This window comes from Mauremys reevesii, linkage group 14 (genome assembly GCF_016161935.1).
Source record: "Mauremys reevesii isolate NIE-2019 linkage group 14, ASM1616193v1, whole genome shotgun sequence".
Lineage (NCBI taxonomy): Eukaryota > Metazoa > Chordata > Testudines > Geoemydidae > Mauremys > Mauremys reevesii.
This window is the reverse complement of record NC_052636.1, coordinates 203,503-210,910: the sequence shown is the minus strand read 5'-3', so window position 1 is coordinate 210,910 and position 7,408 is coordinate 203,503. Positions and strand designations below refer to the sequence as shown.

Below are 7,408 nucleotides of genomic sequence, written 5' to 3'. Positions count from 1 at the left end.
TATAATCAGCCAATCAGAACCTCTCCATAGACCCCCTTACACGACAACCTTTCGACAATATTGGCTGCAAATATAGAACCGTGGTCGCAGCAGTGATCTATACAGTTACAGATTATGTCAATAACATTACAAGAAGTGACACGGCATCAGTGAGACTGATACTGGAATACTGCCTCCAGTTTTGGTGTCCTCATGTGAAAAAGATGTTGTGAAATTGGAGCTGGGGCAGCAAAACCCACCAAATGTTCTGAAGGCTGAAGAAAATGCCTTCCAGGAGCTATTGAAAGAGCTCAAGCTGTTTAGCTGATCAAAAGAAGATTGAAAGGTGACTACACTGAAGTGTTGAAGTGCCTTAATGGAGAGAAAAGATTGGGTATTAAAGGGCTCTTTAATCGAGCAGAGAAAGGCCTAACAAGACCCAATGGCTGGAAGATGAAAAGAGACAAATTCATATTACAACAAAGGCACAAATATTCACCAGCGAGGATGATTCACCACAGGAACAAGCTACCAAGGACAGTGGTGGATTCTCCATCTCTTGATGTCATTTCATGAAGACTAGATGCCTTTCTGGAATGTGTTTGCCCCAAAAGTAGCTCTTGTGTCATACAGGAGGCCTGTGATATGCGGGGGGTCAGATTAGATGCTCTAATGGTCTCTTCTGGCCATGAAGTCGACTAATTTCTGAAAAACTGAGTGTAGCATTGGGAGCAGCGTCTGATGTTTTCAGTCTAGCTGGCTTGGTGCCTAGAACGAACGCTCCTTGAGTGGGGTGATCCACAGGGAGTAGCTCAAACCTGCAAAGTGCCTGGCCAGGGGCAGGACATTAGCCCAGCAAGGGAGGGGTGCGGCAGTGACATCACAAAGGCCTTTTTACAGGACCTCAGACTATTGGTCCAAGTTGGTGGGGAGGTGGTGACCTCACAGAGAGATGCTGACATCAGCCAGGCAGGACAGGGGCGAAGGGCCAGGGAAACCTCAGAGACCCCTGTGGCTTTGCTGCAGCAAGTCTCCTTCTCCAGGTCTCTCTTTGAGGACTGAGAGAGTATTCGGGTTCACGGACGTGAGCGCCAGGAGGAACCTCTTTCGAGTTTTCTCCTTCCCTTTCAGTGATTTTACTAGAAAACAGCCGTCCCTGTTTAGAAGGTAAGAGCCTCCTGGAGGTGTGAAACCTGTTCAGTCTGATCCATCTGGTGAGAGTTGAATTCTAGGCATGGAAAACACGAGCTTAAGGAGGCAGAATGTTATTCTGCACCTGGGATTTTGTCCCTTAGAATCACTGGGGACATTAGGGTTTGTCCTTTTTGTTTCCCCTTTTCCTCCCTCCCTCCCTCCCTCCCTTCTCTTTGTGTCTTGCTTCTTTTGTCCTTTTTCCTTTTCTCCTCCCAACACCAGGAGGTAGGAGTGTGTGTGTGTGTGTGTGTGTGTTGCGGGGGAGTGCTCTGCAGCTCCCACTGTGGGAGCTCCACCCAAAAATGTGGGGCTGAAATAGAGCTCGGGCAGTGATCCCCACCAGTGACCTGGGCCATCCTTTGGGTTCTCTGGTGAGAACCCTCAGCCTCCCGTCCTCAGTCTCTACACTGATTGGCTGAGCAGGGGGTTATTGACAGGGAGGAGACTCAGATCCTTGTTGGTCTCTTTTAAGACCAAGGAAATAAGTCAGAACCAGTTCTGTGTTTGATGAATTTTGCTGCTTCTCTGCATTAATGGTCTCTGAGCAGTTCATGATTCTCTCTAACATTGCAGTTCTCCTCAAATACTTGCTGAATAATTCCTGTGCACTGTTGTTGGTCTGGAGCTCATCTGAGAGCACTTTTTTCAGGTTATTCAGTGTCTGAAATTCAAGATCCGATGGTTAGTTTGAAAATCAGGGCTTTTGGGTCCTATTCCCAACTCTGCCACTGATTGGCTGTGTGACCTCAGACAACTCAATTCTCCTTTCTCAGCCTCAGCTTCTCCCTCTTTTAAGTAGGGATAATAATGATCTGCTCCTACCTAGCTCAACACACTCACTCTTCCCCAAGACACACACACTGTCTCTCCCCACATACAAACAGTCTCTATCCTGCCACGCACACTGCAGTCGAAAAGCAGCTGGTAATCTAGTAAGATGCCCATGGAATGGTGGGATAGAGAAACCTGCATCATGTGATGCTGTACCAGCCCATGAGGCATTGCAAACCCTTCCCAAAACACCGTGCAGCCAGTTGCACAGTGGGATAGTTGCCCACAGTGCACTGCTCTCTGTTGCCATCCAAGAACTGCTAGCATGGATGTGCTCTGGGGACACAAGGGGCATAGGGAGGACATTCAATAGCTGTTTTAACTAAACACTTTAACTAAAGCAGCAATGCCGGGGGGTTGGTGGCTCCTTTCTTTCCTCACCCTGGAGTAAACTATCTTTTTATTGCCTTCTTGATGCTTCATGGAATAACAACAGATGACCGAAGAAAGACGTGGACACGGTGGGTCTCAGGGGAGGGACAGAGAGGTTCGAGCGGTGGGCAGAGCAGGTCTCGGAGGTGGGGGCAGTGGGCAGGGCAGGTCTCAGGGGAGAGGCAGAGAGGTGTGGGTGGTGGGCAGGGTGGGTTGCAGGGATGGGTCAGAGTGGTGGCGGCTGGTGGGCAGACCTTGTGGTAGGGGGTGGAGAGGCACGAGCAGCAGGCAGGAAGGCCTTGGGGGAGGAGAGGAGCGAGCGAGAGGTGGCTCAGCCGTCCTCAGCCAAAGAGGAAGAGCGGGGGTGGGAAGTGGCCAAACAGGAGCAAGGGGGGAGCACAGGTGGGGCCTCAGAGAGAGGAGAAGGGTGGTGGGGGCAGTGCCATGGTTGGCACCAATGGGCCCCCCACTTCTAGGGAGCTTCCAGCGCTCACACCCAGCCTCCCCAAATGCAAGAGCCATGGGCCACCTATTCTCTTCATCTTCACTAACCAAGCCCCTCCCCAAGCTATGTTGATGGGAGAAGCCCTCCTGTTGACACAGCGCTATCTGCACCGGGGTTAGGTTGATATAACTGCATTGCTTAGGGAGGTAAATTTTTCACACCCCTGAGTAATGTAGTTACACCGATCTAATTTTGTAGTGTAGACCTGTCCAAAGAACCTTGGGAGTAAAACTTCACCTGCTCCTCTGCTTTACTGAATCCAAACACCAGCAAAGCTTGTCAGGCCCAGATGGAGGTTGGCAGAGAGTCAGGTGTGTGCAGACATGATCCCTTCAGCAGCTGTAGGCACCATGGCTTAGCTGGCTAAAACCACTGTTTTGTATACAGGAGATCCTGGGTTCAAGTTCCAGTGGTACCTTACTGAGTTGCTTTTGGGGCACCTGGTACTGGCTACTGTCAGAAGACAAGATTCAGAGCTAGATGGACCTTCGGTCTAGCCTAGTGTGGTTTTTCTTATGGTTTAAATTACACTCACAGGCACTGAGGATAGAGTTACTGAAAGTTTGGGAGTTAGGAGCTGATAGGTCAGTGGTCCAGTCCCCTCACAGACGACCCCGTCCCTCTGGGACAGGGGCAGGTCTGAGCTCTCACACCAAATGCTCATTGTGGCTGCCAGAATCTGTGGGCAGCTCGTTTCGTTTATGCCGAGGGTTGAGTCCTGTTTTGTGCACCGTGTCTGAGAATGAAAATCCTAAACCACCCTTTGAAATGATGAATGCAGCAGGACGTGTCATTGTCCCTGCCCCAAAGCAGACAGACCAATGGAGAAATGCCATGAGTCCAGGGTAATACTCCCCTGCGGTTTTACCATTTCCACTTGCTAAACCCCCTCCCAACCTTCTGGGCTCCTGGAGCAGGGGACTGAGCCTGAGCCGAGACACGGACACTGCAACTTTACAGCCCAAGCCGCATGACCCTGATTAATGTGACACGGGCCAGTCGTGGGTGTTTCATTGCACTGGAGACGTAGCCTAATGTTATGTCTGCACTGCGATTAACACACCCAGGGCACCTGTCGCAAAGCCCGGGTCAGCTGACTCAGGGTTATGCGGCTTGGGCTGCAAGACTATAAAATTACAGTGCAGACAGATGGGCTTGAGCCCAACCTCTGAGACCCCACGAGGGGTGAGGGTTTCCGAACCCAGGCTTCAGTGTGAACACAAATATCTGCACCACAGTTTTTAGCCTTTCGGCTTTAGCTTCATGAGCCCATGTCAGATGGTCCAGGCCAGCCATGCTGCCATCTTTATCCCAGGAGAGATGGACTCTAAGGGTACGTCTCCATTGCAGTGTCAGCCCAGGGGTGGCACGCTGTGCTCAAAGCAGCACCCTGGAAGCCCCATATTCACCACTCTCCTATAATGATGATACGGTTTGTACAAAGTCTGCCTGGTGAGGTGTCATTTCAAAAGTCTTGTTCTGTTGAACATTAATATTGTGAGGGATTGTGTGTGTAGCATTGGCTGGGAAGTTGTGCTCTGTGTGTGTTACTGAGATGAGGTTGGGAAATGCCCCCCACCAGCCTTTCAGGTGTGACAAGGGAGGAGCCAGACCGCTGCTGGGATCCACACTCCCAAGGACTATCCCAGGAGCCGTGTACAATGCAGACGTCTCCGAGATAGCACAGCGACAATGGACACTGCTTGACTCACATCCTAGCAAAGGTACTTCCTAGCCAGTTGGAAGAAACTATGACAGGTGGGGTAGAGACATTATGAGTTGGCCTCTCTCCCCCACAACTCAACAGCTGGAAACACACCTGGATGACAAAACTGATTCAGAAATCAGAAGAGAATAATAATAATACATTCAAACCAAAGTCCCCAAACACACTAGTAGTGGTTTTTCAGCAGAAAATTTTCAGTTTGGGGAATTTTGTTTTCTCAGTCAGACTTTGCCAAGGGAAGCAGAGGGAAAATGGTTGAGTTGCCTCCTTCAGAACAGCTTGGCCTAGACACTAGCTCTGGTTCACTGTTGTGGCCTTGCTCAGGTTGGGGGTATTTTAATTATTTGGGGAGGTCCCAGGGTGTTTGGGGGAGATTAAGAGGCTGTTCCCTTTTGAGATAAAAACTAAGAAATGCAGGACTAGAGAATTTTTTTAGAAATCTGGGATTTAGACATTTTATTTGAAGCAACAGGGGGAGGCAGCTGAGATTCTGAGAAAGGTTTTGTTTGATCTGTCATTGTACCAAGGGGGGAGATGGTTGTCTATAAAGGAGAGTGAAGAGTAAATGCAGCTGATGAGGATGGGGGTTTGAACCCATGCGTGTAGAGCACAATAGATTAGCAGTCTATCACCTTAACCACTCAGCTACCTCATCTGAGCAGCTAACACAGGGACAGGAGGAGAAATCTAAGGCCGGCAGAGATAGGGACACTAATGAGTTTTTAAATACTAAGCGTAAGCAGGGTCTGAATGAGCTCCCCCCTCACATCTAGTGAGCAGCTGGGGGAAGACTTCAGGAACAGGCCGTGTTTGCACAGACACCCCTGCTCTGCCTAGCTATGCAGCATGGTGGGGCTGCTTCCCCAAAATGACGAGTTTGGGATGGTGGTGGGTAACAAATCACTTCAGGATTGAGTGGAATGAAATGTTATTCTCCTCCCTGTACGAGTGAAGGGCAGCAGAACGTACCTAGGCCGTCCTGACGGAGGGGTGGGTGGGGGAGGAATCGCTTTCATTGGACTGCAGAGAAGTGATTGAGGACGTCACCCTAACCCAGTGGGCCCCAAACATTTCACACTGCGCCCTCGTATCCATGGCTGTGGCCCCTCGGAAGCCGCGGTCGAGAACCGGGGCTGGGAGTGGGGCCGGTGCTTGCTGGCGAGAGGGGTGCGGACAGGGGTAAGGGGGTCGCGGCCGGGCGGGGAGCCTGGGGCCCTGGCTGTGGGGGGGGTGGGGGAAGAGCTGGGACAGAGTGGGGCTGAGTGGGGCTCCCTCCCTGCCCTCCATGGGGGCTGGCTCAGGCCCTGAGGTGCCCCCATCAATCTTCCTCTGTGTCCCCCTAGGAGTCACGCCCCACATTTTGGGGACCACTGACCCCTACTCGCTCAGCAGGGGCTAGTGATGCCAAAGCCCAGGGAAAGGGAGAACAAGTGCAGGGGCCCCAGCACTGGAACCATGACCCCCCCCCACTTCTGTGTGTGGCTCCGCCCCCTTCCACCCCTTCCACCCACGGCCCCACCCACTGTCACCTCTGGTCCACCCCGTCCCCCACGGGCCCCACCCTGTCACTCCTTTACCCCGGCCCCACTGCGGCCCCGAGACCAGAGAAGCTCTGTGCCCCTGCTGCAGCCCCCGGGCCGTAGCAGGGAGTGGGAGCTCCTCCAGCCCTGGGGCCGACATGGGGGAGACTTTCCCAGGGGGGGCCCAATTTGGCCAGGGACCCTAGTCATGGGCCCCACTGTCCCCTTGGCAACGCAAGGTTTGGGGAGGCTGAGCCCCCCCGAGCCTCCATTACGAGCCGCCCAGGCTACCTCTGCTCAGTGGGTGGCCAGTCTCCCTGTGTCTCTGCTGTTCGTGCTGGGGAGCCCGGCCGGCCTTAGGGGTGGGGCCCCCGGCAGCCGCCCAGGGCTCCAGGGGGTCAAAGGGCACCGTGTGGCCGTGCAAAGGTGCTCACTGCTCTCCCCTGCCCCAATGCTCCTCCGTGGCCCCACAGAGGCTGGGGGGAGCGAGGAGCAGCACTACGTGCTCCCTGCATCCTGGTCACTTTCCCCACCTGGGCTGGGCTGTGAGGGGAGCATCAGAAGCTGCTGCTCTCTGCCCTCCCCTGACGCAGCCCGGCTGAGGAAAGTGACCTGGATGCAGGGAGCTCGGATGATGTCACTTCTCGCCCACCTCCCACTCCCCCACAGCCCCTAGCGGTGCCCGGAGGAGCAATGCCAGCTGCTCTATGCACACAGGTCAGTGTCCCCACATGGGTTAGAGGTGAAGGGGGTGCAGGAGAGGGGCAGTGGCTGGTGGCACAGGAGGGGGCGCAGGGGTTAGGGTGAAGGGGGTGCAGGAGAGGGGCACTGGCTGGTGGCACAGGAAGGGGTGCAGGGGTTAGGGCTGAAGGGGGTGCAGGAGAGGGGCAGTGGCTGGTGGCACAGGAGGGGGCGCAGGGGTTAGGGTGAAGGGGGTGCAGGAGAGGGGCACTGGCTGGTGGCACCGGAAGGGGTGCAGGGGTTAGGGGTGAAGGGGGTGCAGGAGAGGGGCAGTGGCTGGTGGCACAGGAGGGTGCAGGGGTTAGGGGTGACGGGGCAGGAGAGGGGCAGTGGCTGATGGCACAGGAGGGGGTGCAGGGGTTAGGGGTGAAGGGGTGCAGGAGAGGGCAGTGGCTGGGGTGCAGGAGGGCGCAGGGGTTAGGGGTGAAGGGGTGCAGGAGAGGGGCAGTGGCTGGTGGCACAGGAGGGGTACAGGGTTGGGGTGAAGGGGTGCAGGATAGGGGCCGTGGCTGGGGCCACCGGCGGGGGTGCTGGGGTTTG

General features: G+C 54.4%; 1 non-coding gene across 1 annotated transcript; it reads right to left on the bottom strand.

The window, feature by feature from the left end:
• Positions 1–5,179: 5,179 nt before the first annotated feature.
• On the bottom strand, positions 5,180–5,262 carry TRNAS-GCU. The gene has a single exon. It is a non-coding gene; the product is annotated as a tRNA-Ser (tRNA).
• Between the last annotated feature and the right edge of the window lie 2,146 nt (positions 5,263–7,408).